Source organism: Gopherus flavomarginatus, chromosome 23 (genome assembly GCF_025201925.1).
Source record: "Gopherus flavomarginatus isolate rGopFla2 chromosome 23, rGopFla2.mat.asm, whole genome shotgun sequence".
Taxonomy (NCBI): Eukaryota; Metazoa; Chordata; order Testudines; family Testudinidae; genus Gopherus; species Gopherus flavomarginatus.
The window spans coordinates 4,936,450-4,963,999 of NC_066639.1; the positions used below are offsets into that span (position 1 = coordinate 4,936,450).

The 27,550-nt window shown below is 53.0% G+C and overlaps 1 long non-coding RNA gene and 1 other non-coding gene across 2 annotated transcripts in view; one reads left to right on the plus strand and one right to left on the minus strand.

Annotated features, from left to right (window-relative positions):
- LOC127039473 (uncharacterized) overlaps positions 1-27,550 on the plus strand; it is an 85,416-nt gene that overhangs the window by 41,603 nt on the left and 16,263 nt on the right. The gene's annotated exons all lie outside the window — the stretch shown is intronic.
- TRNAV-UAC (transfer RNA valine (anticodon UAC)) lies at positions 16,460-16,532 on the minus strand. Its single transcript has one exon. It is a non-coding gene; the product is annotated as a tRNA-Val (tRNA).

Consider the following 27,550-nt stretch of genomic DNA (forward strand, 5'->3'; position numbering starts at 1 on the left):
GTGCCCCCCACAACCCCCTAAGCCCCCCAGGGACCTGTACAGCCTGGAAGTTGTCATCTGTGCACTCCATAAACCTCCTAATCCCCCCGGGACCTGTCTAGTCTGCACGGAGGTATCTGTGACCTCCAGAAACCCCCTAAGCCCCCCAAGACCCCTACAGCCTGGACGTAGGTATCTCTGACCCACACGAACCCCCTGAGGACTCCTTCAGCCAGGATGTAGGTAGCTTTACCCCCACAACCCCCTAAGCCCCCCAAAGGACCCCTACAGGCTGGACATAGGTATCTGTTCCTCCCACCTCCTAAGCACCCCTGGGACCCCTATAGCCTGAAGTTATGTATCTGTGCCCCTCCACGATCCTCTAAGGCCCCCCAGGACCCCTACAGCCTGGACGTAGGCATCTGTGACCCCCACAAATGCACTAAACCCCCAGGGAGACCTCCAGTTTGGACGTAGGTATTTCTGCCCCCCAGAACTCCCAATCCCCTCGGGACCTCTACAGCCTGGACGTAGGTATCTGTGCCCGCTCCAACCCCTAAGCACCCCTGGGACCCCTATAGCCTGAAGTTAGGTATCTGTGCTCCCACAACCCCCCCCCAGCCACCCCTCTAGCCTGGACATAGGTATCTGTGCCACCCACGAACCCTATAAGCCCCCTAGGGACCTCTCCAGCCTGGACGTAGGTATTTGCCCCCCCCCACAAACCATCTAAGCCTCCCCAGCGACCCCTAAAGATGGGAGATAGTTATCTCTGCCCCCCACAAACCCTTAAGGCCAACAGGGACCCCTACAGCCTGGAGATAGGTATTTGTGCACCCCAGAAACTCCCTAATCCTTCTCAGGACATCTCCAACCTGGACATAGGTATCTGAGCTCCCCACGAACCCCCTAATCCCCCACGGGACCCTGACAGTCTGGATGTAGGGTTAAGTGCGACCACAGCCGATCTATGCGCCCCAGGAACATCTACAGCCAGGACGTTGGTATCCGTGCCCCCCATAAACCCCTAATCGCCACGGGAACCCCTACAGCCTGGACGTATGTATCTGTGCCCCCCACAAACCTGTAAAGCTCCCCAGGGACCTTTACAGCCAGGACGTTGGTATCTGTGCCCCTGATAAATCTCCTAAGCCCTCCAGGACCCCTCCAGTCTGCATGTAGGTATCTGTGACCCCCAGAAACCCCCTAACGCCCCAGGAACCCCTACAGCCTGGACGTAGGTATCTGTGAGTCCAACGAACCTCCTAAACCACCCAGAACCCCTGCAGCTAGGACGTAGGTATCTGTTCCTCCCTCAACCCCCAATCCCCTCGGGACCCCTAAACCCTGGACTAGGTATCTGTGTCTTCCCTGATCCCCTAAGTACCCCTATTACCCCTTTAGCCTGGACATAGGTATCTGTGCTCCCACAACACCCCTAAACTCCCCAGCGACCTCTTCAGCCTGGACGTACCTATCTGTGACTCCCACGAACCCCCTGAGCCCCCAGGGATCCCTACACACTGGACACAGGTGTCTGAGCACCCCATGAACCCCCTAAGCTCCTCGGGACACATCCAACCTGGATGTATCTGAGTCCCCAGTGAACCACCTAATCTCCCCAGGACACCGACAGCCTGGACGTAGGTATCTGTGATGCTACGAACCCCCTTAAGCCCCCCGGAATGCCTCCGCCTGGACGTAGCTATCTGTACCTCCCATGACCCCTAAGCCCCCCAGGGATCTCTACAGCCTCTACGTAGGTGTGGTGCTCGGTGCATTACCCTGCGTGGCCACACGGTGTCACTGTTGCTCCATGAGGGACTGCTCTGTGCATTACCCGGCGTGGCCACATGGTGTCACTGTTGCTCCACGGGGGAAATGCTCTGGGCATTACTGTGATGGAGTGGGGACTGTCTGTGCTGGGGATGGGAGAGCAGGGGGTGACTTTAGGTGAGGGACAGGACCTAAGCCTGTAACTCGAGCTAGGCAGTGGGAAGGGGGTCAGCACCTTTGCTCTGGAAGCTGGACACAGGAAGGGGCCAGCTGGAGGGAGTTAGTTCAGTTTTGGTTTGGAGCTGGGTAGTTGGAATTCAGGGAATCCCAAACTGGGAACTAAGCTTCCTGAACCCCCAGAAGGACTCGATTGAGGGGTCCTGGTTGTGCCCAAAAGCTCTGCTGTATCTTTTGTCCCTGTTGGCCAAAAAAAACCTTCTGTTTTACTGGCTGGCTGAGTCACTGTGTGTCCCAGGAAGAGGGGTGCAGGGCCGGATTCCACCACACTCTGTGACACCCCCTAAGCTCCTCCAGGACCCCTGTAGCCTGGACGTAGGTATCTGTGCCCCCCACCAAACCCCTGAGCCCCCCAGGGACCCCTACAGCCTGGACGTAGGTGGAACCCTTCTGCCAGACAGAACTGATAGCAGTAAGGACTGGGTTCAATACATAGGGGTCCCTTCCCTACAACGTAATGCAAACCAGCTCGAGCCCTCACCCAGTGACATGGGAAAATTTTACATACGCACCCCTAGGTGCCTCAAAGAGACAATACTTCCCCTCTCGCAAGCACAGAGTCTGGGTGTAGCAGAAAATGTTTAATAACATGAGATAAACAACATAGCATTAAATTGGGAAAACATCTCAACTAGGCCGTGTCCTTTTCCCTGGGCTCTTGAGTCCAGCAATCCCCAAATCACCCCAAGACTCCAAAGTCCAATACCTCAAATGTTTCAAGAGTCCAGCAACCCCAAAATCATCCACAGTCCCACAGCCCCAGAGTTCAAGAGTCTATCTGCAGGGCTTTTCCCCCTGCTAGCCTGGGTAGAAAGGGGCACCTTAATGGTCCACTGCCAACTGCCCCGCCTCTCCATGGGATTCTGCTTCTGCCTTCCCCACAAACTGCCCACCTCAGTCCACCAGCTGCTCTGCTCCTCCAGCCGACCTGTGATCTGCTCCAGCTGTCCCCAAAAACTGTTCTGCTCACCTCACTCCATAGGCCACTCCAACCATCCCACAGACTACTTCTCTCCATCAGTTATTCTGCTCCACAACATATCTTCAGACTCCCCCACTATCTGGCACAGCTCTTTAGCAATTTCAGATCAGAAACCTGGAACTTCAATTCTTAAGAAAATCACCTCTCCTATTCAACTGTTAAGAAACAAAAAAGTGTAATTAGCGTTTCTGGGTCATCCAAGGAGCCCACTCCCTTGTCTAGCGAGTGCCAGTCAATTGATGGTGAGAATCCCTGTCTCAAAGCAGTTTCACAGTTCCTCATCCACACACTCAGGGTGACAACACTCCACATCTCACGCCTCAACAACAAATAAACTGGGGATACCACAGCTGCCAAAGCAACTATCCCAGGCAGTCGTTGCCGTGTCAGGAGGGGTGGGTGTGTCTATGCAAACACAATCAGCCCCTGAAATTCTTTTCCATACTCACCATAATTCACCACCAGATGTCAGGGTAGAGTTCATCCTACTTCGGCTTACATAGGTATCTGTGACCCCCACAGCCCCCAATCCCACTGGGACCTATCTAGTCTGGATAAAGGTATCTGTGCTCCCCACAAACCTCTAAGCCCCCCAGGGAACCCACAAGCCCAGATGTAGGCGTCTGTACGCCCCACAAACCCCCTGAGACCCACAGGACCCCGCCAGCCTGTAGGTAGGTATCTGTGACCCCCAGAGCCCCACAAAGACCCTGGGGACCTCTACAGCATGGATGTTTGTATCTGTGACCCCCACAAACCACCTAAGCTACCCAGGGCCCCCTACAATCGGGACATAGGTATCTGTTCCACCCCAATGCACCTAATCCCCCACGGGACCCCTCCAGCCTAGACGTAGGTATCTCTGACCCCACGAATCCCCTAAGCCATGACAGGACCCCTCCAGCATGGACATAGGTATCTGTGCCCCCACAACCCTCCTAAGACCCCCAAAACCCCTCCAGCCTAGACGCAGGTATCTGTGCCCAACACGAACCCCTTAAGGCCCCCAGGACCCCTCTTGCCTGGATGAAGGTATCTGTGCCCCCCACAAAACCCTAAGCCCCCCCAAGATCCCTATAGCCTGGACGTAGGTATCTGTGCACCCTCACAAACCCACTGATCCTCCCAGCAACCCCTAAAGCATGGACGTAGGTATCTGTACCCCCAAATGCCCCAAAGCAACCCCGGGACCCCTACAGCCTCGAAATAGGTATCTGTGCCCCTCCACAACTCCCTAATACCCCCAGAACACCTCCAGCCTGGATGTAGATATTTGTGACCTCCAGGAACCTCCTAAGCCCTCCCCAGGACCTCTCCAGCCTGGACATAGTTATCTCTGCCCACCACAAATGCCCTAAGACCCATAGGGCCCCCACCAGCCTGGCTGTAGGTGTGTGCATGCCACACAAACCCTCTAAGCTCCCCAGGTCCCCCTCCAACTGGGACGTAGGTATCTGCACAACTACAACCCCTTAAGTACCCCAGGAACCCCTCCAGACCATACGTAGGTTTCTGTGCCCCTCACCAACTCCCTAAATCCTCAGGGACCATTACAGCCTGGACGTCTGTATCTGTGTTCACCACAACCCCCTAAGCCATCCAGGGACCTCTCCAGCCCAGACATAGATATTTGTGTCCCTCATGAAGCCCCTAATCCCCACCAGAACGTCTCCAGCCTAGGCGTAGCTACCTGTGCCCCCCACGACCCCTAAGCCCCCCAGAGATCTCTACAACCTCTACATAGGCGTGATGCTTTGTGCATTACCCTGCGTGGCCACATGCTGTCACTGTTGCTCCATGCAGCTAATGCTCTGGGCATTACCCCGCGTGGCCACACGGTGTCACTGTTGCTCCATGCGGGAAATGCTCTGGGCATTACTGTGATGGAGTAGGGACTGTCTGTGTGGGGGATGGGAGAGCAGGGGGTGACTTTAGCACCGGACACGTGCTCAGCCTGTAACCTGAGCTAGGCAGGGGGGAGGGGGTCAGCACCTTTGCCCGGGAAGCTGGACGCAGGAAGGGGCCGGCTGGAGGTTGCTGGGTTAGTTCAGTTTCGGTTTTGGTCTGGGTGGTTGGAATTCAGGGAATCCCATACTGGGAACTAAGTTTCCTCAACCCCCAGAAGGACTCGATTGCGGGATCCTGCTTGTGCCTCCAATCTCTGCTGTATCCTTCACTCCTGCTGTCCAATAAACCTTCTGTTTTAATGGCTGGCTGACAGTCACTGTGTGTCCCAGGAAGAGAGGTGCAAGGCTGGACTCCCCCACACTCCGTGACAGACCCTAAGCCCCTCCAGGACCCTGCAGCCTGGACATAGGTATCTGTGCCCCCCACCAAACACCTAAGCCCCCAGGGACCTATACAGCCAGGACATTGGTATCTGTACCCCATATAGACTCCATAAGCCCCCCAGGACACTCCAGTGTGCACGTAGGTATATGCGCCCCTCAGAAACCCCTTAACCTCCCAGGAACCCTACAGCCTGGATGTAGGTATTTGTACCCCCACAACTCCACTAATGCCCCCCCCCGGACATCTACAATCTGGACGTAGATATCTGTGCCCCTCATGAAACCTCTAATCCCCCCTGGGATCAATACAGCCTGGACATACGTATCTGTGCCTACCCAAACCCCTAAAACCCCCTGGTGCCCCTATAGCCTGGACATAGGTATCTTGGGCCCCCACAAATCCCCTAAGACTCCCAGGATGCCTCCAGCCTGGACATAGGTATCTATGCCCCCCACTAACTCCCTAAGCCCCCCTGGTACAACTACAGCCTGGATGTAGGAATATGTGCCCCCCACAAACCTCCTATGCCCCCTTGGGACCCTTAAAGCCTGGAGATTGGTATCTGTGTCCCCTCCCCAAAACTCTCTAATCCCCCAGGGACCCCTACGGCCTGGACATAGGTATCTGTGCACCCCAAGGCCCCTAGGATCCCTCGGACCCCTACAGCCTGGATGTAGGTGTGACGGTGCTGCCCGTGGGAGCCAGCTGAAGTCACTCAATCAGGGTGAACTGCAAACAAAACAGGGCAGACAAATCCCAAACGCTGCTGGTGATTTCAATACTTAGATTTACCAAGCCAGCACAGAACAGCTTCTGTAGTACCTCACTGGTTACTTAGAAGTTTAACCCACGCAGTTCCCTTAAAGTACCCAGCCTCAGGCCTCCGTCCAGACACACCTGTCAAATATGATGATGATTCCTGAAAATCTTACTTCATCATATAAAAGAAAAGGTTCTTCCGATCCGAAAGGATCAGCCACATAACCAGGTTAAATTATAACTTAGATCTTACCCAAAATACATGCTATAGCCAATTCTTATTAACTAAGCTAAAATGTATTAGAAAAGAAAAAAGAGAGAGTGTGGGGCCATTCTCCCTGTGTCTTCTGCTATTCGTGCTGGGGAGACTGGCCGGCACTAGGGGCGGGGCCCCCCAATAGTCACCCAAGTCTCCAGGGGGTCAAAGGGCACCGTGTGGCAGTGCAAAGGTGCTCACTGTTCTCCCCTGCCCCAATGCTCCTCCATGGGGCCATAGAGGGTTGGGGGGGAGTGAGGAGCAATACTATGTGCTCCATGTGTCCTGGTCACTTTCCGTACCTGGGCTGTGCTGTGAGGGGAGCATCAGAAGCTGCTGCTCTCTGCCCTCCCCTTATGCAGCCCAGCTGAGGAAAGTGACCTGGATGCAGGGAGCTCAGATGATGTCACTTCTCCCCCTCCCTGCCCCCACAGCCCCTAGGGGTACCCAGAGGAGCAGCATCCCAGGGAGGAGCAATGCTAGCTGCTCCATGCACACAGGTCACTGTCCGCATGTGGGTTCAGGAGAGGGGCAGTGGCTGGGGGCACAGGAGGGGGCACAGGGGTTAGGGGTGAAGGGGGTGCAGGATAGGGGCATGGGTTGGGGGCACAGGAGGGAGTGCAGGGTTTAGGGGCGAAGGGTGTGGAGGAGAGGGCAGAGGTTGGGGGCACAGTAGGGGGTGCAGGGGAAGGGCAGTGGCTGGGAGCACAGGATGGGGTGCAGGGGTTAGGGGTGAAAGGGGTGCAGGAGAAGGTCATTGGCTGGTGGCACAGGAGGGGGTGCAGGGGTTAGGGGTGAAGGGGGTGCGGGAGAGGGGCATGGGTTGGGGGCACAGGAGGGAGTGCAGGGTTTAGGGGCGAAGGGTGTGCAGGAGAGGGGCAGAGGTTGGGGGCACAGTAGGGGGTGCAGGGGAAGGGCAGTGGCTGGGAGCACAGGATGGGGTGCAGGGGTTAGGGGTGAAAGGGGTGCAGCAGAAGGTCATTGGCTGGTGGCACAGGAGGGGGTGCAGGGGTTAGGGGTGAAGGGGATGCGGGAGAGGGGCAGTGGCTGGTGGCACAGGAAGGGGGTGCAGGGGTTGGGGTGAAGGGGGTGCAGGAGAGGGGCAGTGGCTGGTGGCACAGGAAGGGGTGCAGGGGTTAGGGGTGAAGGGGGTGCAGGAGGGAACAGTGGCTGGTGGCACAGGAAGGGGTGCGGGGGTTAGGGGTGAAGGGGGTGCAGGAGATGGCAGTGGCTGGTGGCACAGGAGGTGGTGCAGGGGTTAGGGGTGAAAGGGGTGCAAGAGGGGGCAGTGGCTGGTGGCACAGGAGGGGAGTGTGGGAGTTAAGGGCAAAGGGGACACAGTGTAGGGTTTAGGGCACAGGAGGCAGCAGGATTTGGGGTGAAGGAGGCGCAAGGTTTGGGAGTGCAGGAGCTAGGGGGTAAAGGGAGAGGGGGATCGTCCAGGGGTGATGGGGAAGTGCCAAAGTCTAAGTTTTACCCAGGGCACCATTTCCCCTAACGCTGGTCCTTGGTAACATTTCTTTCTGGGAAGGGGAGGGGAGAGAGATGAGGCGTTTTCTCTCTGTTTCTTTCCTCTCCATTTTCTGCTCCTTCCTTCAATTCCAGAAACCTCCCTTGTGTTTCAGACTGTGCAGTGACGCCCTCCCGACCCCAGGACTCTGGAGCCTTTGGAGCAGAAAGATCCCAGGGGCTGAGGGTGAATCCAGGAGTGAGTAGCTGGCAGGAAGGAGTCCTAGCAGTTCTTCTGGGAACACAGGTGAGGAATGACTCCCCCTTCCCTAGAATCTCCCCATGGGAACAGGGAGGGTTGTGTGCTAAATTCCTGTAACTCTTCTGCCCCTCTGAGTTGGCAGAAACAAGGGCTGGGTTCAGTATCTGGGAGTTCCGCTTCAATAAAACAATACAAAACTGGCTCGAGCCCCCACCCAGTGACCTGGGACGTTTACACATCACCCCCCTGGGTGCCTCTAGGAGGCAATACTTCCCCTCTTGCAAGCAGGGAGTCTGAGCCGCTCCACTCCACCAGCCATTCCATGAACCACTCCAGTGGTCCCTGCAAACTGCTCTGCTGGGGCAGCAAAGAGCCACCAAATGTTCTGAGGGCTGGAGAAAAATGCCTTCTAGTGAGTAGTGAAAGAGCTCGACCTGTTTAGCTTATCAAAAGAAGATTGAAAGGTGACTTCACTGAAGTGTTGAAGTGCCTTCAGGGAGAGAAAAGACTGGGTATTAAAGGGCTCTTTAATCGAGCAGAGAAAGGCATAACAAGACCAAAAAGTGAAAAGAGAAATTCATATTACAAATAGGGTACAAAAATTCAGCAGTGAGGATGATTCACCACAGGAACAAGCTACCAAGGAAAGTGGTGGATTCGCCATCTCCTGATGTCATTTAATGAAGACTCGATGCCTTTCTGGAATGTTTTTGCCCCCGAAGTAGCTCTTGTGTCATATAGGAGGCCTGTGATATGCAGGGGGTCAGATTAGATGCTCTAATGGTCTCTTCCGGCCATAAAGTTGACTAATTTCTGAAAAACTGAGTGTAGCATTGGGAGCAGCATCTGATGTTTTCCTGTCTAGTCGGCTTGCTGCCTTGAACTAACACTCCTTGGATGGGGTGATCCACAGGGAGTAGCACAAACCTCCAAAGTGCCTGGCCAGGGGCAGGACATTGGCATAGCAAGGGAGGGGTGTGGCAGTGACATCACAAAGGCCTTTTGCAGGACCTCAGACTATTGGTCCAAGGTGGTGGGGAGGTGGTGACCTCACAGAGAGATGCTGACATCAGCCAGGCAGGACAGGGGTGAGGGGCAGGGAAACCTCAGAGACCCTTGGGGCTTTGCTTCAGCAAGTCTCCTTCTCCAGGTCTCTCTTTGAGGACTGAGAGAGTATTTGAGTTCACGGACGTGAGCGCCAGGAGGAACCTCTTTCGAGTTTTCTCCTTTCCTTTTAGTGATTTTACTAGAAAACAGCCGTCCCTGTTTAGAAGGTAAGAGCCTCCTCGAAGGAAGGGGTATCATGGGGGTGTCACAGTTCAGATGCCAATGCCCCACCGCCCCCACTGTAAGGAAGCTCCTGCCACCTGCTCTGTGTTTGCAGGGCGGGAGAGAGCAGCATCCACGGCAGAGATTTGCTCCTGGCTGCCGGAGCAGAGCAGCAGGCTTAGCTGTCCGAACTTCCTAGAGCTATGAAAGGAGAGGGCCCCATGGCTCTGTAGCAGAATGCAGGGCAGGCGAGTTCACGGCGGGCATTATGGGATACTGGAGGAGGTCAGTTATGGTTATATAATGAACGGCAGCATCTACACTGGCACTCTGTCCCTTTAAGTTTGCTGCAAAAAGCTCTAGGCCTCTCATTGAAGTGGTTTTATTTTGTCACCAAAACAGGGCAGTTTTGTCACCAGATGTGGCATTGCAGTGTGTACACCAGCCACAAGTTGCTGACCGAAGGGGAGTTGTGAGTTTTTCACAGACCTGAGCAATATAATTCTGCTGAAATAATTTTGTAGTGCAGACCTGGCCAAAGATTTACACACACACACACACAGCTTGAAGGAAAACCTCATCTGCTTCTCCGCTTTGCAGAATCCAAACACAAGCAAAGCTTGTCAGGTCCTGGTGGAGATGGCAGAGAGTCAGGTGTGGTCAGACAGTGTGTTTTAGCCACATGCAGGCACCATGGCTTAGCTGGCTAAAGCACTTGCCTTGTAAGCAGGAGATCCTGGGTTCAGGTCACTAGGGGAGTGGCTTTTGGGGTACATGGTATTGGCTACTGTCAGAAGACAAGATTCAGAGCTAGATGGGCCTTCGGCCTAGCCCAGTGTGGTTTTTCTTATGGTTTAAATTATGCTCAGAGCCACTGATAATAGAGTTACTGAAAGTTTGGGAGATAAGAGCTGATAGGACAGTGGTCCAGTCCCCTCGCAGATGACCCCCTCCCTCTGAGACAGGGGCAGGTCTGAGCTCTCGCACCAAATGCTCATTGTGGCTGCCAGAATCTGTGGGCAGCTCATTTAATTTGCATTGAGGGTTGAGTCCTGCTTTGTGCCCAGTGTCTGAGAATGAAAATCCTAAACCGCCCTTTGAAACAACAAAAGCAGCAGGACGTGTTATTGTCCCTGCCCCAAAGCAGACAGAACAATGGAGAAATGCCTCTGAGTCCACGGTAATACTCCACTGCCATTTTACCTTTTTTGCTTGCTAAACTCCCTCCCAACCTTGTGGGGTCCCAGACCCCGGTATTGAGCCTGAGCTGAGATGTCTACACTGCAAATTTACCACCCCACGGCCCAAGCCCCAGGAGCCGGCGCTGGCATGGGGCAGCCCTGGATGTTTCATTGCAGTGTGGACATAGCCTAGCATTATGTCCACATTGCCATTAGCACACCCAAGTCACTATTCTCAAACCCTGGGTCAGCTGATTCAGGCTTGTGGGGCTCATGCTGCAGGGTAATAAAATTACAGTGTAGACACTTGGGCTTGAGCCCAGCCTCTGAGACCCCACAAGGGGTGAGGGTCTCCGAGCCTGGGCTCCAGTCTGAGCCCAAATGTCTACACTGCAGTTTTTAGCCTCACAACCTGAGCCCCAGGAGCCCAAATCAGATCATCCAGGCCAGCCAGGCCACAGGGATTTTATCTCAGTATAGCTGCACTCTCAGGGTACGTCTACATTGCAATGCAAGCCCAGGGTTAGCAGAAGTCATGTCAGCAGCCCCAACACATAAACCTAAACCATGAGGAAAAGACCCACCCACAAATAAGCTGGGCAGTGTCCTTCTCCCTAAGGTTCGTAAGTCCAGCAACCAAAAGTCATTTAACATGAGCCATCTCCTCTCTGCACCCCACTCACAGCTGTTGTCCTTACTCAGTGCAAGCCCAGAGGTGCCTCTGTAGAGTTCATCTGCCATCCTGGGTGGAAAAGGGGGAAAATAAGAAGGCACCGTACTCACTATGTTGTCTAGGGACTCACTCACCCCTCCACAGCCACCCTGTCCTAAAGTTAGTCTAACACATAAATTTTAGCATGAAGACTCAGGCCCCAGCCCACTTGGCTTTGGAACCAATGTCCCCTGCCTAGCAAGTGCTATTGAATTGAGGGTGAGTCCCTCCATCGGGGTCTGCCAAGCACAGTTCTGCTGCCCTCGATTCACATAACAAGGACAACAACCCTTTATTTCTCCTGTCCCAATAACAAGGAGACTGGGAATCCAACACCAGCCAAAAGTGATCATTTTGGCAAGCAACCCAACATATTTCCAACATACTGTAAAATCCACATGAAGACTCATACACGAAACCTTGCAAGAAAATCTTCCTGAGGGGGTCTGAAGCACCTGCTGCTGGGGGGAAGGAGGGAGCTGTGGGTTGAGATTGAGGGGCACTGGGAATAGGAGGGGGCTGTGGGTTGGGACAGCGGAGAAGGGTGAAGAGGAGCAGGCTCTGGTTGGGCGTGAGGAGCAGTGAGCATAGGAGGGACTGAGGGTTGGGACTGAGGGGCACTGGGCAAAGAGGGGACATGGGTTTAGGCTGAAGAGTATCCTCATTTGGGGATCCAGCAGAACAGGGGAAGGCAGCAGGTGATTCTAATTCCATAGGGATATTTTGTGTGTGTGCGTGCAGGGGAGGAACATGCTATATGCCCAGAGGCCTTTATTCCTCCAGCCTGCAAGGACAGAGGGGCTGTCAGGAAGTTGCCCCTTCAATCCCCCACACACAAAGGCCCTTCTTAGAAAAGGCAAAATCCTGAAGAGAAAAAACATCAAAGACGACTCCAGAAAGACAGATTTTTAAGATATAATGAGTAGTTTATTACCTGACCAGGGACTTGAACCCTCAAATTAAAAGTCTGATGTTTTACCAACTGAGCTAGTCAGACTCACAAACAAATACAGCAAGTTGGTGCAGAGGAGAAACTAGTCAAGGAAACAAAAGCAGGAAACAATAGGGGAAACCTGCTGCTCTCTCTGGCCTGGTCAACACTACAAGTTTATGTCCAATTTAGCAGCATTAAATCACATTAACCCTGCATCCATCCACATAACGAAGCCCTTTATATTGATATAAAGGGCTCTTAATACCGGTATCTGTACTCCTCCTTGATGACGAGTAGTGCTGAAATCAGTATTGCCATGTCAGATTACGGTTAGTGTGGCTGTAATTTGATGGTATTGGTCTCTGGGCACTATCCCACAGTGCACCATTGTGACTGCTCTGGACAGCAATCTGAACTCAGATGCACTGGCCAGGTAGATAGGAAAAGCTCCGTGAACTTTTGAATTTCATTTCCTGTTTGCCCAGTGTGGAGTGCTGATCAGCACAGGTGACTATGCAGTCCCAGAATCAAAAAAGAGCTCCAGCATGGACCGTTCGGGAAAAACTGAAGCTGATCTCTGTATGGGGAGATGAATCTGTTTTATCAGAACTCCGTTCCAAAAGACGAAATACCAAAACATTTGAAAAAATCTCCAAGGCTACGATGGACAGAGGCCACAATCGGGACTCAACGCAGTGCTGAAACTTAAGGAACTGAGACAAGCGTACCAGAAAGTCAAAGAATGAAATGGATGCTCATGGAGGGAGGGGCGACTGAGGATTGTAGCTATCCCACAGTTCCCGCACTCTCCAAAAACCATTTGAATTCTTGGCTGAGTTCCCAAAGCCTGAAGGGTCAAAAACATTGTCGCGGGTTGTTCAGAGTATATGTCGTTCCCCCGCCTCCTGCCCCCATGAAAGCAAAGGGAAAAAAATCCTCTCTCACCTTTTTTCAATGTCACTGTATGTCTACTGGATGCTGCTGGCAGATGTGGTGCTGCAGCACTACACAGCAGCATCCCCTTCCCTTCCCTTGCAGACGGCAGGCAGTGCAGTAGGACAGGTATCCATCATCGTCGTCCCGTGAGGGCTCCTGACTGGCCTCGGTGAGGTCGGCCGGGGGTGCCTGGACAAAAATGGGAATGACTCCCAGGTTCATTCTCTTCTTTAAGCTTTGTCTAATGGAGATTCAGTCCTGCCTGGAATATCATAGCAGCTGGAGGCTGCGCTCCCCTCCCCCCTTTCATCCCTGCTTGCAGAAGCAATAATGTCAGTGTTGTTTCAAATTCCTGCATTCTTTATTACTTCATCACACAAATGAGAGGATAACTGCCATGGTAGCCCAGGAGGGGTAGGGGAGGAGGGAAGCAATGGGTAGGGTTGTTGCAGGAGCACCCCCTAGAATGGCATGCAGCTCATCATTTCTGCGGGATCTCTAGGGCTCTGACCCGGAGCGGCCGTTTTCCCCTCTGGTTCTTTAGTAGGCTTGCCTGATAGTCTAGGCAGAACTGACTCTCCATTAGACAAAACTTAAAGAAGAGAATGACCTGGGGAGTCATTCCTATTTTTGTCTGTAAGCCCGTGGCCGACCCCACCGAGGCCAGCCAGGAGCACCCATGACAGCAGCAGATGGTACAGTATAACTGGTAACTGTCATTGTCAACTTGCAAAGCAGCAGACGGTACAGTAGGGCTGGTAACCATCTTTGCTAACTTGCAAAAAGCAAGGGGATGCTGCTGTGTAGCACTGCAGTACCACGTCTGTCAGCACCATAAAGACATACAGTAACAGTGAAAAAAGGCTGAACGGGCTCCATGGTTGCTGTGCTATGGCGTCTGCCCAGGCAATCCAGGGAAAAGGGCGCAAAATGATTGTCTGCCGTTGTTTTCATGGAGGGAGGATTGAGTGATGACATTTACCAAGACTCACTCATGACACTGTTTTTGCCCCATCAGGCATTGAGATCTCAACCCAGAATTCCAATGGGCAGGGGAGACTGCGGGAACTATGGGACAGTTACCCACAGTGCAACGCTCTGGAAATTGATGCTAGCCTTGGTACATGGACGCACACCGCCGAATTAATGTGCTTAGTGTGGGCCTGTGTCCTCAACTTTATACAATCTGTTTCCAAAAACTAGTATCTGTAAAATTGGAATAATCCTGTAGTGTAGACATAGCCTATGATTAACAACTTTGGTGGCTAATTGAAAGGCTGATGGTTCAAACCCAAGTGAAGATGGAGGTGTTCCTTTTTTAGTGATGAGAATCCAGTATTTTTTATCAGGCAGAAAATCTCCTCAGTGCTGGTCTAGCCTCATTTGACAAGCATAAGTGGCATGTAGGAGAAGAACTTTTGCTAGATGTATTGGTGGTATAGTGGTGAGCATAGCTCTCTTCCAAGCACTTGACCTGGGTTCAATTCCCAGCCAATGCAGTGATGTGAGGTTTTCTCCTCTGGGAATTGGTTTAATTTCAGTCACATTGTATCAGTTTAGTGATGGAATGAGAAAATCAGTGTCCCAAATCCTAGCAGGTCATTAAACACCCAGTGGAGGAAGAAAGGGGTGGGACTATACAATGAGCTGTTGGAGTCATCCTGGTATTACAATGTTTGGTTTATTTCTTAAAAAAATTCCCTTTACTTCCCTCTCCCTTTTAGACTCAGAGCGTTTAAGGTCAGAAGGGACCAGTGTGATTATCTAGTCCGGCCTGCTGCACCTTGCAGGCCAAAAGACCCCACCAACCCACTCCTGTAAGAGACCCTGGAGGGGAGGCAGCTCTGTGCACTGCGCCTACCCCAGGCAGTGCATGGAGGCCCTCTGCTCCCCTCTCCCCATGGGTGTGCAGAGATGTACCAGCAGCACTGAGGTGGGTCCCTGCCCACTCTGCCTCCGTCCCTCCGTGACACTCCCAGAAGAGGCCGGCATGTCCCAGCATCCCTTGGGGCAGGGGGAGTGTCTCCATGTGCTGCCTCTGCCCCGAGTACCAACTCCACAGCTCCCATTGGCCAGGAACTGCAGCCAATGGGAGCTCTGGGGGCAGCGCCTGCAGGCAGCGGCACATGGAGACCCTCCCTGGCCCCGCCCACCTAGGAGCTGCTGCCGCAGGGTTGTGTGTATCGGTCACTTTGGGAGATGCAGTGCGCGGGGTAAGTGCCACCCCTCCTGCACCCCAACCCCCTCCCCCAGCACAGAGCCCGCACCCCACACCCAAATCTCCTCCCAGAGCTTTTCTTGTTTTCCTTTCACCCAGAACCATCCTTCCTCTCCTGGGCTGCAAGTAGCCACCCCTGGGAAGCCAAGAGGCAGGCACAGGATTCTGCCTCCCACCAGCCAACCGTGCCACCCCAGGCTTTGCAGAACAAATGGTGGTGCTCTACTAACCCCACTTAGCCGCACTGAGGCGCTTAGCTTCTGCCCTGCCTTCCTCAGTTCGACTTTCCTCTTTTGCCCCATTCCTGCCTCACTTCCTCCTTTGGAAAATCACGCAGAGGAGGTCAGCAGGAAGAGCTGGCCGCCATAGGCCAACCTCCCAGGGAAAAGGAGACCAAGCCACAAGGCTTCAAAAGGTGACTGGCCCAGATCTTCTAGCTTTCCCCTGCTGATGCTAAGGCTTTTTCTCAGCTCATTCACCACCCTCTGTCATGCAGAGGTTGGGGTTACTGCAGGTTTTACCTGTAATTGGGCCAACTAGTAAGTGTAGGGAGGACTAATGACCCACCAGAGTTTGGCAGAAAGCAGTGCATTTATTATATTGATAGATAGCTAAGTTCAAAAGAAGGGGGATGGGGTGTCACACTCACATACTCACGCTCCCAGGACTGGTTCGGCACTGGAGATGTCAGGATTCTGCAAGGTAAGTGTCCCACAGCGCAGTGATGGACGGTGTGATGAAAATAAGTCTTCCTGAGGCACAATGAAATGCAACGTGGCGAACCACTGGCCAGGAGGTCCGGGCGAAGGGCATTCACTGGAGGTACAAGCTTTTGAGTGACTCCTGAGCACAGGGCCCCTTCCCCTTTTAAGGGCCTGCGCCTCATGGCCTGCGACTAGAGATGACTTGGCTGCATCTGGTTGGTCACACTGCACCTTGGGCAGTGTCCATGCTCTGGGGGTGTGAGTGCTGCCTAATTAGAGTCCCAGACACCTTGTCTACCTGGGAGCTCTTCTGCTCGTCAACCAGCCCCTTCATCCCACAAGCATTCCAGGAGGGAGCGGGAGGGGGAAAGCCACTTCACAGGCATTCAGAGAGGGAGAGGAGACAAAAGTGGGAGGGAGGGGAAGTATAACAGACCTTTTGAGCACAGAAATCACTGCTGCTCCTACAACAGCAGGGACAGGCAAGTAGAAGCTGGGAAAATTAAGCCATCATGTTTTTGCCTGGTTTTGAACCAGGGACCTTTTGCGTGTAAGGCAAATGTGATAACCACTACACTACAGAAACTCTGTCAGAGGGCTTTGCCCCTCTCTTCATAAGAACATAAGGGTGGCCATATTGGGTCAGACCAAAAGTCCATCCAGCCCAGTATCCTGTCTGCCAACAGCAACCAATGCCAGGTGCCCCAGAGGGAGTGAACCTAACAGGCAATGATCAAGTGATCTCTCTCCTGCCATCCATCTCCACCCTCTGACAAACAGAGGCTAGGGATACCATTCCTTAAACGTCCTAGCTAATAGCCATTCATGGACTTAATCTCCATTAATTTATATGCAAAAGGAACAGGAGTACTTGTGGAACCTTAGTGACTAACAAATTTATTTGAGTGTAAGCTCTCCTGGGATAAAACCCACTTCATCAGATGCATGCAGTAGAAAATACAGTAGGAGGATAGATATATAGATATACACACACACACACACACACACACACACACACACACAGAGAACATGAAAAAATGGGTATTGCCATACACAGTATAACAAGAGTGATCAGTTAAGGTGAGCTATTATCAGCAGGAGAAAAAATCTTGTGTAGTGATAATCGGATGGCCCATTTCCAACAGTTTTCAGGAAGGTGTGAGTAACAGTAGGGGGACAAATAAACAGGGGGAAATAGTTTTACTTTGCTTAATGACCCATCAACTCCCAGTCTTTATTCAAGCCTAATTTCATGGTGTCCAGTTTGCAAATTAATTCCAATTCAGCAGTCTCTCGTGGGAGCCTGTTTTTGAAGGTTCTTTGTTGTAATACTGCGACTTTTAGGTCTGTAAATGAGTGACCAGGGAAACTGAAGTGTTTTCCGACAGGTTTTTGAATGTTATAATTCTTCATGTTTGATTTGTGTCCATTTATTCTTTTATGTAGAGACTGTCTGGTTTGGCCAATGTACATGGCAGAGGGGCATTGCTGGCACATGATGGTATATATAACGTTTGGAGATGTGCAGGTGAATGAGCCTCTGATAGTGTGGCTGATGTGATTAGGTTCTATGATGGTGTTCCCTGAATAGATACGTGGACAGAGTTGACAATGAGCTTTGTTGCAAGGATAGGTTCCTGGGTTAGTGTTTGTGTTGTGTGGTTGCTGGTAAGTATTTGCTTCAGGTTGGGGGGCTGTCTGTAAGCAAGGACTGTCCTGTCTCCCAAGATCTGTGATAGTGAGAGATCATCCTTCAGGATAGGTTGTAGATCCTTGATGATGTGCTGGAGAGGATTTAGTTGGGGGCTGAAAGTGATGGTTAGTGGCATTCTGTAACTTGCTTTGTTGGGCCTGTCCTGTAGTAGGTGACTTCTGGGTACTCTTCTGGCACTGTCAATCTATTTCTTCACTTCAGCAGGTGGGTATTATAGTTGTAAGAACGCTTGATAGAAATCTTGTAGGTGTTTGTCTCTGCCTGAGGGGTTGGAGCAAATGCTGTTATATTTTAGAGCTTGGCTGTAGACAATGGATGGTGTGGTGTGGTCTCGGTTAAAGCTGGAGCATGCTGCTGACAAACTGATTGTTTAAGAATATGGACATTGGATTATAACCTATGGACTATTTCTGAAAGGACTTTTGGCAACTACAAGCTCATCTCTACTGTGTATCTGAACCTCAAAAATTGAATTCAAGTCTATATGTCTATTAATCTTTTAACCAACACTCTCTCTCTTTTCTTTTCTAATAAATTTTAGCTTAGTTAATAAGAATTGGCTATAGCATTTATTTTAGGTAAGATCCAAGTTATAGTTGAACCTGGTTATGTGGCTGATCCTTTGGGATTGGAAGAATCTTTTCTTTTATATGATGAAGTAAGATTTTCAGGAATCATCATCATATCTAACAGGTGTGTCTGGACGGAGGCCTGAGGCTGGGTACTTTAAGGGAACTGCGTGGTTTAAACTTCTAAGTAACCAGTGAGGTACTACAGAAGCTGTTTTGTGCTGGCTTGGTAAATCTAAGTATTGAAATAACCACCAGCCTTTGGGATTTGTTTGCCCTGTTTTGCTTGCAATTCACTCTGATTGAGTGAGCTGAGCTGGTTCCCACGGGCAGCACTGTTACACCTACATCCAGGCTGCAGGGGTCCGGGGGAACTTAGGGGCCTTGGGGGGCACAGATACCTACGTCCAGGCCATAGGGGTCCCTGGGGGGCTTAGAGAGTTTTGGGGGGACACAGATACCAATCTCCATGCTCTAGAGGTCCCAGGGGGACTTAGAGGGTTCGTGGGGGGCACATATTCCTACATCCAGGCTGAAGGGGTACCAGGGGGGCTTAGGGGTTTAGTGGGGGGCAAAGATACCTACGTCCAGGCTGGAGGCATCCTGGGAGTCTTAGGGGATTTCTGGGGGCAAAGATACCTATGTCCAGGCTGTAGGGGTACCAGTGGGTTTTAGGGGTTCGGGTGGGCACAGATACGTATGTCCAGGCTGTATCGGTCCCGGGAGGGTTAGAGGTTTCGTAAGGGGCACAGATACCTACATCCAGGCTGCAGCAGTCCCGGAGGGGCTTAGGGTCTGTCACGGAGTGTAAGGGAGTCCGGTTCTGCACCCCTCTCCGTGGGACTCACAGTGATTCTGAGTCAGCCAGTAAAACAGAAGGTTTATTGGACAACAGGAGCAAAGGATACAGCAGAGCTTGGAGGCACAAGCAGGACCCCACAATCAAGTCCTTCTAGGGGTTCAGGAAACTTAGTTCCCAGTTTGGGAATCCCTGAATTCCAACCACCAAGACTAAAACTGAAACTGAACTAACCCAACTCCCTCCAGCTGGCCATTTCCTGTGTCCAGCTTCCGGGGCAAATGTGCTGACCCCGCCCCCCGCCTAGCTCAGGTTACAGGCTGAGCACGTGTCCAGTCCTAAAGTCACCCCCTGCTCTCCCATCCCCCACACAGACAGTCCCTACTCCATCACAGTAATGCCCAGAGCATTTCCCGCATGGAGCAACAGTGACACCCTGTGGCCACGCAGGGTAATGCACAGAGCATTTCTCTCATAGAGGAAGAGTGACACCATGTGGCCACTCAGGGTAATGCACAGAGCATCACGCCTATGTAGAAGCTGTAGAGATCCCTGGGGGGCTTAAGGGGTTGTGGGGGGCACAGATAGCTACGTCCAGGGTGGAGACGTTCTGGTGGGCATTAGGGGCTTCATGAGGGGCAGAAATATCTACGTCAGTGCTGGAGAGGTCCCTGGATGGCTTAGGGGGTTGTGGTGAGCATAGATACATACGTCCAGGCTGTAGTGGTCCCTGGGGGTTTAAGGAGTTGGTAAGGGTCACAGAAACCTACGTATGGTCTGGAGGGGTCCCTGGGGGACTTAAGGGGTTGTGGTTGCACAGATACCTATGTACCGGTTGGAGGGGGCCCTGGGGAGCTTAGGGGGTTTGTGTGGCTTACTCATAGCTACAACCAGGCTGTTGGGGGCCCTCTGGGTCTTAGAAGGCTGGTGGGGGGCATAAATACCTATGTAGAGACTGGAGAAGTCCTGGGGAGGGCTTTGGGGGTTCCTGGAGGTCACAAATATCTACGTCCAGGCTGGAGGAGTTCTGGGGGTATTAGGGAGTTGTGGGGGGGCACAGATACCTATATCGAGGCTGTAGTGGTCCTGGGGTTGCTTTGGGACATTTTGGGGTACAGATACCTACTTCCATGCTGTAGGGGTCGCTCGGAGGATCAGTGGGTTCGTGAGGGTGCACAGATATCTACGTCCGGGCTATAGGGATCCTGGGGGGGCTTAGGGATTTGTAAGGGGCACAGATACATTCATCCAGGCAAGAGGAGTCCTAGGGACCTTAGGGGGTTCATGCTGGGCACAGATACCTGCGTCTAGGCTGGAGGAGTTTCGGGTGTCTTAGGAGGGTTGCGTGGGCACAGATACCTATGTCGATGCTGGAGGGGTCCTGTCATGTCTTAGCGGATTCGTGGGATCAGAGATACCTACATCTAGGCTGGAGGGGTCCTGGGGGGATTAGGTGTGTTTGGGGGGGGGGAACAGATACCTACATCCTGATGGTGGCCCTGGGTAGCTTAGGTGGTTTTTGTCAGTCACAGATACAAACATCCATACTGTAGTGGTCCCAAGGGACTTTGTGGGGCTCTAGGAGCCACAGATACCTACCTACAGTCTGGAAGGGTCCTGTGGGTATTAGGGAGTTTGTGGGGCATACAGATGCCTACATCTGGGCTTGTGGGTTCCCTGGGGGGCTTAGAGGTTTGTGGAGAGCACAGATACCATTATCCAGGCTAGATGGGTCCTGGTGGGATTAGGGGGTTGTGGGGGACACAGATACCTATGTAAGCAGAATCAAGATGAACTCTACCCTGATATCTGGTGGTGAATTATGGCAAGTGTGGAAAAGAATTTCAGGGTCTGATCATGTTTGCATAGACACAGCCACCGTGCCTGACAGGGCCACGGCAGCCTGGGATGGTTACTTTGGCAGCTATGGTATCCCCAGTTTATTTGTTGTTGGGGTGTGAGATGTGGAGTGTTGTCACCCTGATTGTGTGGATGAGGAACTGTGAAACAGCTTTAAGACATGGATTCTCACCATCAGTTGAGTGGCACTCACTAGACAAGGGAGTGGGCTCCCTGTGTGAACCAGAAACACCAATTGCATCTTCTTTTTTAACAGTTGAATAGTAGAGCTGGTTGTTGAATTTGTTAATAACTGAAGATCCAGGTTCCTAAGCTGAAGTCATTAAAGTGCTGTCTTAACTAGTGAGGGAGTTTAAAACTATATTGCAGAGCAGCGGATGGAGAAAAGCAGTTTGGGGGATGCTTGGAATGGCTCACGGAGTGAAATAGGCTAAACAGTTTTTGGAGACAGCTGGAACAGATCACAGGTTGGCTGGTGGAGCAGAGCAGCTGGTGGGGAAGGCGGAAGAAGAATCCCATGGAGAGGCAGGGCAGTCGGCAGTGGACCACGTAAGGTGCACCTTTCTACCCAGGCTGCTGGGGGAAAACCCTGCGGATAGACTCTTGAACTCTGGGGCTGCTGGACTGTGGGTGATTTTGGGGTTGCTGGAGTCTTGAAATATTTGAGGTATTGTACTTTGGAGTCTTGGGGTGATTTGGGGATTGCTGGACTCTAGAGCCCAGGGAAAAGGACACAGCCTAGTTGAGGTGTTTTCCCAATTTAATGCTATGTTGTTTATCTCACGTTATTAAACATTTTCTGCTGTACCCAGACTCTATGATTGCTAGAGGGGAAGTATTGCCTCTTTGAGGCACCTAGGAGTGCATATGTAAAATATTCCCATGTCACTGGGTGAGGGCTCGAGCTGGTTTGCATTACGTAATAGGGAAGGGACCCCTATGTATTGAACCCAGTCCTTACTGCTATCAATTCAGCCTGGCAGACGGGTTCCACCTATGTCCAGGCTGAAGGGGTCCCTGGGGTCTTATGGGGTTCGTGGGGGGCACAGAGATCTAGGTCCAGGCTGTAGGGGTCCCTCGGGGGCTCAGGGGTTTGGTGGGAGCACAGATACCTATGTCCCAGCTGCAGGGGTCCCAGAGGGGCTTAGGGGGTGTCAAGGAGTGTGGTGGAATCTGGCCCTGCATCCCTCTTTCAGGGACACACAGTGACTCAGCCAGCCAGTAAAACAGAAGGTTGTTTTGAACAACAGGAAAGAAGGATACAGCAGGGCTTTTGGGCACAACCAGGACACGTCAGTTGAGTCCTTCTGGGGGTTCAGGAAGCTTAGTTCCCAGTTTGGGATTCCCTGAATTCCAACTACCCAGCTCCAAACCAAAAATGACCTAACTCCCTCCAGCCAGCCCCTTCCTGTGTCCAGCATCCCGGGCAAAGGTGCTCACCCTCTCAGCCCTGCCTAGCTTGAGTTACAGGCTTAGGTCCTGTCCCTCACCTAAAGTCACCCCCTGCTCTCCCATCCCCCACACAGACAGTCCCCACTCCATCACAGTAATGCCCAAAGTATTTCCCTGCATGGAGCAACAGTGACACCTTGTGGCCACGCAGGGTAATGCACAGAGCATCACACCTACGTAGAGGTTGTAGAGATCCCTGGGGGGCTTAGGGGTCATGGGAGGTACAGATAGCTACGTCCAGGCTGGAGGCATTCCGGGGGGGCTTAAGGGGGTTCGTAGGGTCACAGATACCTACATCCAGGATGGTCGGGACCCTGGGAGAGTTAGGGGGATTGTGGGGGGCATAGGTACTTGCGTCCAGGCTGTAGAGGTCCTGGTGGGGATTAAGGGCTTCGTGGAGCACACCAATATCTATGTCAGGGCTGAAGGGGTCCCTGGACGGCTTAGGGGGTTGTGGTGAGCATAGTGATCCCTGGGGGTATAGGGACTTGGTGAGGGGCATAGATACCTATGTATGTCCTGGAGGGGTCCCTGGGGGGGGCTTAGTGGTATTGTAGGAGACACAGATACTACGTCCAGGCTATAGGGATTCTGGGAGGGTTTAGGGCTTTGGAGGGGCACAGATACCTACATCCAGGCTGGAGGGGTCCCGGGGGGGCTTAGGTGGTTTGTTGGGGAGCACAGATATGTACGTCCAGGCTGGAGAGGTTCCGGAGAGGATTAGGGGTTTTTGCAGATGGCAGAGATACCTATCTCCATACTCTAGGGGTCCCTGGGGGGCTTAGGGTTTTTTGGGAGGCACAGATATCTGTGTCCAGGTTGGAGTGGTTCCTGGGGCGTTTAGGGAGTTTCTGGGGGGCACAGATACCTAGGTCCATGCTGTAGGGGTCCCTGGGAGGCTAAGGAGGTTTGCGGGGGGAAGAGATATCTAAGTCCAGGCAATAGGGCTTCCAGGGGGAATTAGTGTGTTAGGGAAGCATAGATACCTAGTTCCAGGCTGGAGGGTTCCCGGGAGGGGGCTTGGGCAGTTTGTGTTGGGCACAGATATCTGCATCCAGGCACGAGGGATCCCTGGGGGGGCTAAAGGGGTTTCTGGTGGGCACAGATAACTACCTCCAGGCTGGAGGGGTTTCTCGGTACTTAGGGGTTGTGGGGGGGCACAGATACTTCCATCCAGGCTGGAGGGTCCCTGGGGGGCTTAGCAGGTTCATGTGGGTCACAGATACCTAAGTCCAGGCTGGATGGGTCCAGGGGGGGCTTATGGGGTTCAGGGAGCGGAGATAATTATCTCTGGGCTGTAGGGGTCCCTGGTGGGCTTAGGGGGTTTTGGGGGGCCCCAGATACCTAAGTCCATGCTGTAGACGTCCCTACAGCTGCGTATGGGTTCGTGGGGTGCACAGATACTTATGTCCAGGCTGGAGGGGTCCCGGGGGGGTTGAGGTTTTGTGGGGGGCACAGATAAGAACCTCCAGGCTGTAGGAGTCCCAGGGAGGCTGTGGGGGTACAGATACCTACATCTAGTCTGGAGGGGTCCTGGGGGGTATAGGGGGTTTGTGGGGGGCACAGATACCTAGGTCCAGGCTGTCGGTGTCCCGGGGAGATTAGGCGGTTCACTGGGGGCTCAGATACATCCAGGCTGGATGTGTCCTGAGGAGCTTAGGGGGATGGTGGAGTGCTCAGACACCTGTGTCCAGGCTGTAGGGATCCCCGGGGGGTTAGAGGGTTCGTGGGAGTCACAAATAGGGACTTCCAGGCTGAAGAGGTCACTGGGACGTTTAGGGGGTTTGTGGGAGCACAGATACCTACGTCCAGGCTAAAGGGGTAATGAGGGTGCTTAGGGGATCGGGGCGGACACAGATACCTACGTCCAGGGTCTAGGAGTCCCGAGGGGATTGGGGGTTGAGGGGGGAACAGATGCCTACGTCCTAGCTGAAGGGGTCCTGGGTGGTTTAGGAGGTTCGTTAGAGTCACAGATATCTACGTCCAGGCTGTAGGGGTTCCTGGGGCATTCGGGGATTTCTGGGGGTCACAGATTCCTACGTGCAGACTGGAAGGGTTCCAGAGGGCTTAGGAGATTTATGGGGGGCACAGATACCAACTTCCTGGCTGTAGGGATTCCCGTGGGGATTAGGTGGTTTATGGGGGGCACAGATACCAAGGTCCTGGCTGTAGATGTTCCTCCATCGTACCAATCTCCAGGCTCTAGGGGTGCCCCCTTCTATTACCTGGGGGCTGCAGCAGGGGCACAGAGCTTCTCTGGTCTCACTCCTTTACCTCTGCCCCGCTGTGGCCCTGACACCAGAGAAGCTCTGTGCCCCTGCTGCAGCCTCTGGGCCGTAGCAGGGAGTGGGAGCTCCTCCATCCCTGGGACCACCGTGAGGGAGACTTTTCCAGGGGGACTCAATTTGGCCAGGGCCCCCCCGGGACCCCGACAGCCTGGATGTAGGGTTATGTGCGACCACAGCCCCTGTATGCACCCCAGGAACATCTACAGCCAGGACATTGGTATCTGTGCCCCTCATAAAACCCCAAACCCCACGGGAACCCCTACAGCCAGGATGTTGGTATCTGTGCCCCCCATAAATAGGCTCTGCCATATCCTTCATTCCTGTTGGCCAAAAAAAACCTTCTGTTTTACTGGCTGGCTGAGTCACTGTGTGTCCCAGGAAGAGGGGTGCAGGGCCAGACTCCACCACACTCCGTGACACCCCCTAAGCCCCTCCGGGACCCCTGCAGCCTGGACTTAGGTATCTGTGGCCCCCACCAAACCTCTGATCCCCCCAGGGACTCCTACAGCCTGGACCTAGATATCTGTGTACCCCACGAACCCCCTGAAGCCCCCCAGGGACCCCCTACAGCCTGGACATAAGTATCTGTGCCCCTCATGAACCCCCTAAGCCCCCCAGTGACCCCTACAGCCTCGAAATAGGTATCTGTGCCCCCCACAACTCCTTAATACCCCCAGAACCCCTCCAGCCTGGATATAGATATTTGTGACCTCAAGGAACCCCCTAAGGCCTCCCCAGGACTTCTCCAGCGTGGACATAGGTATCTCTGCCGCCCACAATCCCCCTAAGATCCATAGGGCCCCCATCAGCCTGGTTGTAGGAGTGTGTATGCCATACAAACCCCCTAAGCTCCCCAGGGCCCCGTTCAACCGGGACGTAGGTATCTGTGCAACGACAACCCCTTAAGTCCCCCAGGGACCCCTCCAGACAATACATAGGTTTCTGTGCCCCTCACCAACTCCCTAAACCCCCAGGGACCACTACAGCCTGGACATATGTATCTGTGCTCACCAGAACCCCCTAAGCCATCCAGGGCCCTCTCCAGCCCGACGTAGATATTTTTGTCCCCCATGAGGTCCCTAATCCCCACAGGAATGCCTCCAGCCTGGAGGTAGCTATCTCTGCCCCCCACGACCCCTAAGCCCCCCAGGGATCTCTACAGACTGTGCATAGGTGTAAAAGCAACAAAGAATCCTGAGGAACATTATAGACTAACAGTCGTTTTGGAGCATGAGCTTTCGTGGGTGAATACCCACTTCATCAGATGCATGACGAACTACATAGGTGTGCTACTCTGTGCATTACCCTGTGTGGCAACACTGTGTCACTGTTTTTCAATGAGAAATGCTCTGTGCATTTCCCTGGGTGGCCACAGTGTGTCACTGTTGCTCCATTTGGGAAATTCTCTGTGCATTACCCTGTCTGGCCACATGGTGTCACTGTTGCTCCATGCAGTAAATCGAGAGTGCCTTACCCTGCGTGGCCACAGGGTGTCAATGCTGCACCATGCAGCAAATGTTCTGTGCATTACCCTGTGTGGCCACACGGTGTCACTGTATCTCCATTCAGGAAATCGGGTGCCTTACCCTGCGTGGCCACAGAGTGTCACTGTTGCACCATGCAGCAAAAGTGCTGTGCATTACCCTGCATGGCCACACGGTGTCACTGTTGCTCCGTGCGGGAAATGCTCTGGGCATTACCCTGCGAGGCCACATGGTGTCACTGTTGCTCCATGCGGGAAATGCTCTGGGCATTACCCTGCGAGGCCACATGGTGTCACTGTTGCTCCATGCCTGAAATGCTCTGGCATTACTGTGATGGAGTTGGGACTGTGTGTGGATGGGAGAGCAGGGGGTAACTTTAGGTGAGGGACAGGACCTAAGCCTGTAACTCGAGCTAGGCAGCGGGGAAAGGGTCAGCACCTTTGCCCGGGAAGCTGGACCAAGGAAGGGGCTGGATGGAGGGAGTTAGTTCATTTTTGGTTTGGAGCTGGGTTGTTGAAATTCAGGGAATCCCAAACTGGGAACTAAGCTTCCTTAACCCCCAGAAGGACTCATTTAAGGGGTCCTGGTTGTGCCCAAAAGCTCTGCTGTATCCTTCATTCCTGTTGGCCAAAAAAACCTTCTGTTTTACTGGCTGGCTGAGTCACTGTGTGTCCCAGGAAGAGGGGTGCAGGGCCAGATTCCACCACACTCCGTGACACCCCCTAAGCCCCTCCGGGACCCCTGCAGCCTGGACTTAGGTATCTGTGGCCCTCACCAAACCTCTGAGACCCCCAGGGACTCCTACAGCCTGGACCTAGATATCTGTGCCCCCCACGAACTCCCTAAGAACCCCCAGGGACCCCTGGAGTCTGGATGTAGGTGGAACCCTTCTGCCAGGCTGAACTGATAGCAGCAAGGACTGGGTTCAATACATAGGGGTCCCTTCCGTACAATGTAATGCAAACGAGCTCGAGCCCCCACCCAGTGACATGGGAAAATTTTACATATGCACCCCAGGTGCCTCAAAGAGGCAATACTTCCTCTCTCGCAAGCATAGAGTCTGGGTGTAACAGTAAATATTTAATAACGTGAGATAAACAACATAGCATTAAATTGGGAAAACACCTCAACTAGGCCGTGTCCTTTTCCCTGGGCTCATGAGTCCAGCAATCCCAAAATCACCCCAAGGCTCCAAAGTCCAATATCTCCTATGTTTCAAGAGTCCAGCAACCCCAAAATCACCCACAGTTCTGTAGCCCCAGAGTTCAAGAGTCTATCTGCAGGGTTTTTCCCCCTGCCAGCCTGGGTAGAAAGGGGCACCTTACGTGGTCCACTGCCAACTGCTCTGCCTCTCCATGGGATTCTGCTTTTGCCTTCCCCACAAACTGCTCAGCTCAGTCCACCAGCTGCTCTACCAGCCGACCTGTGTTCTGCTCCA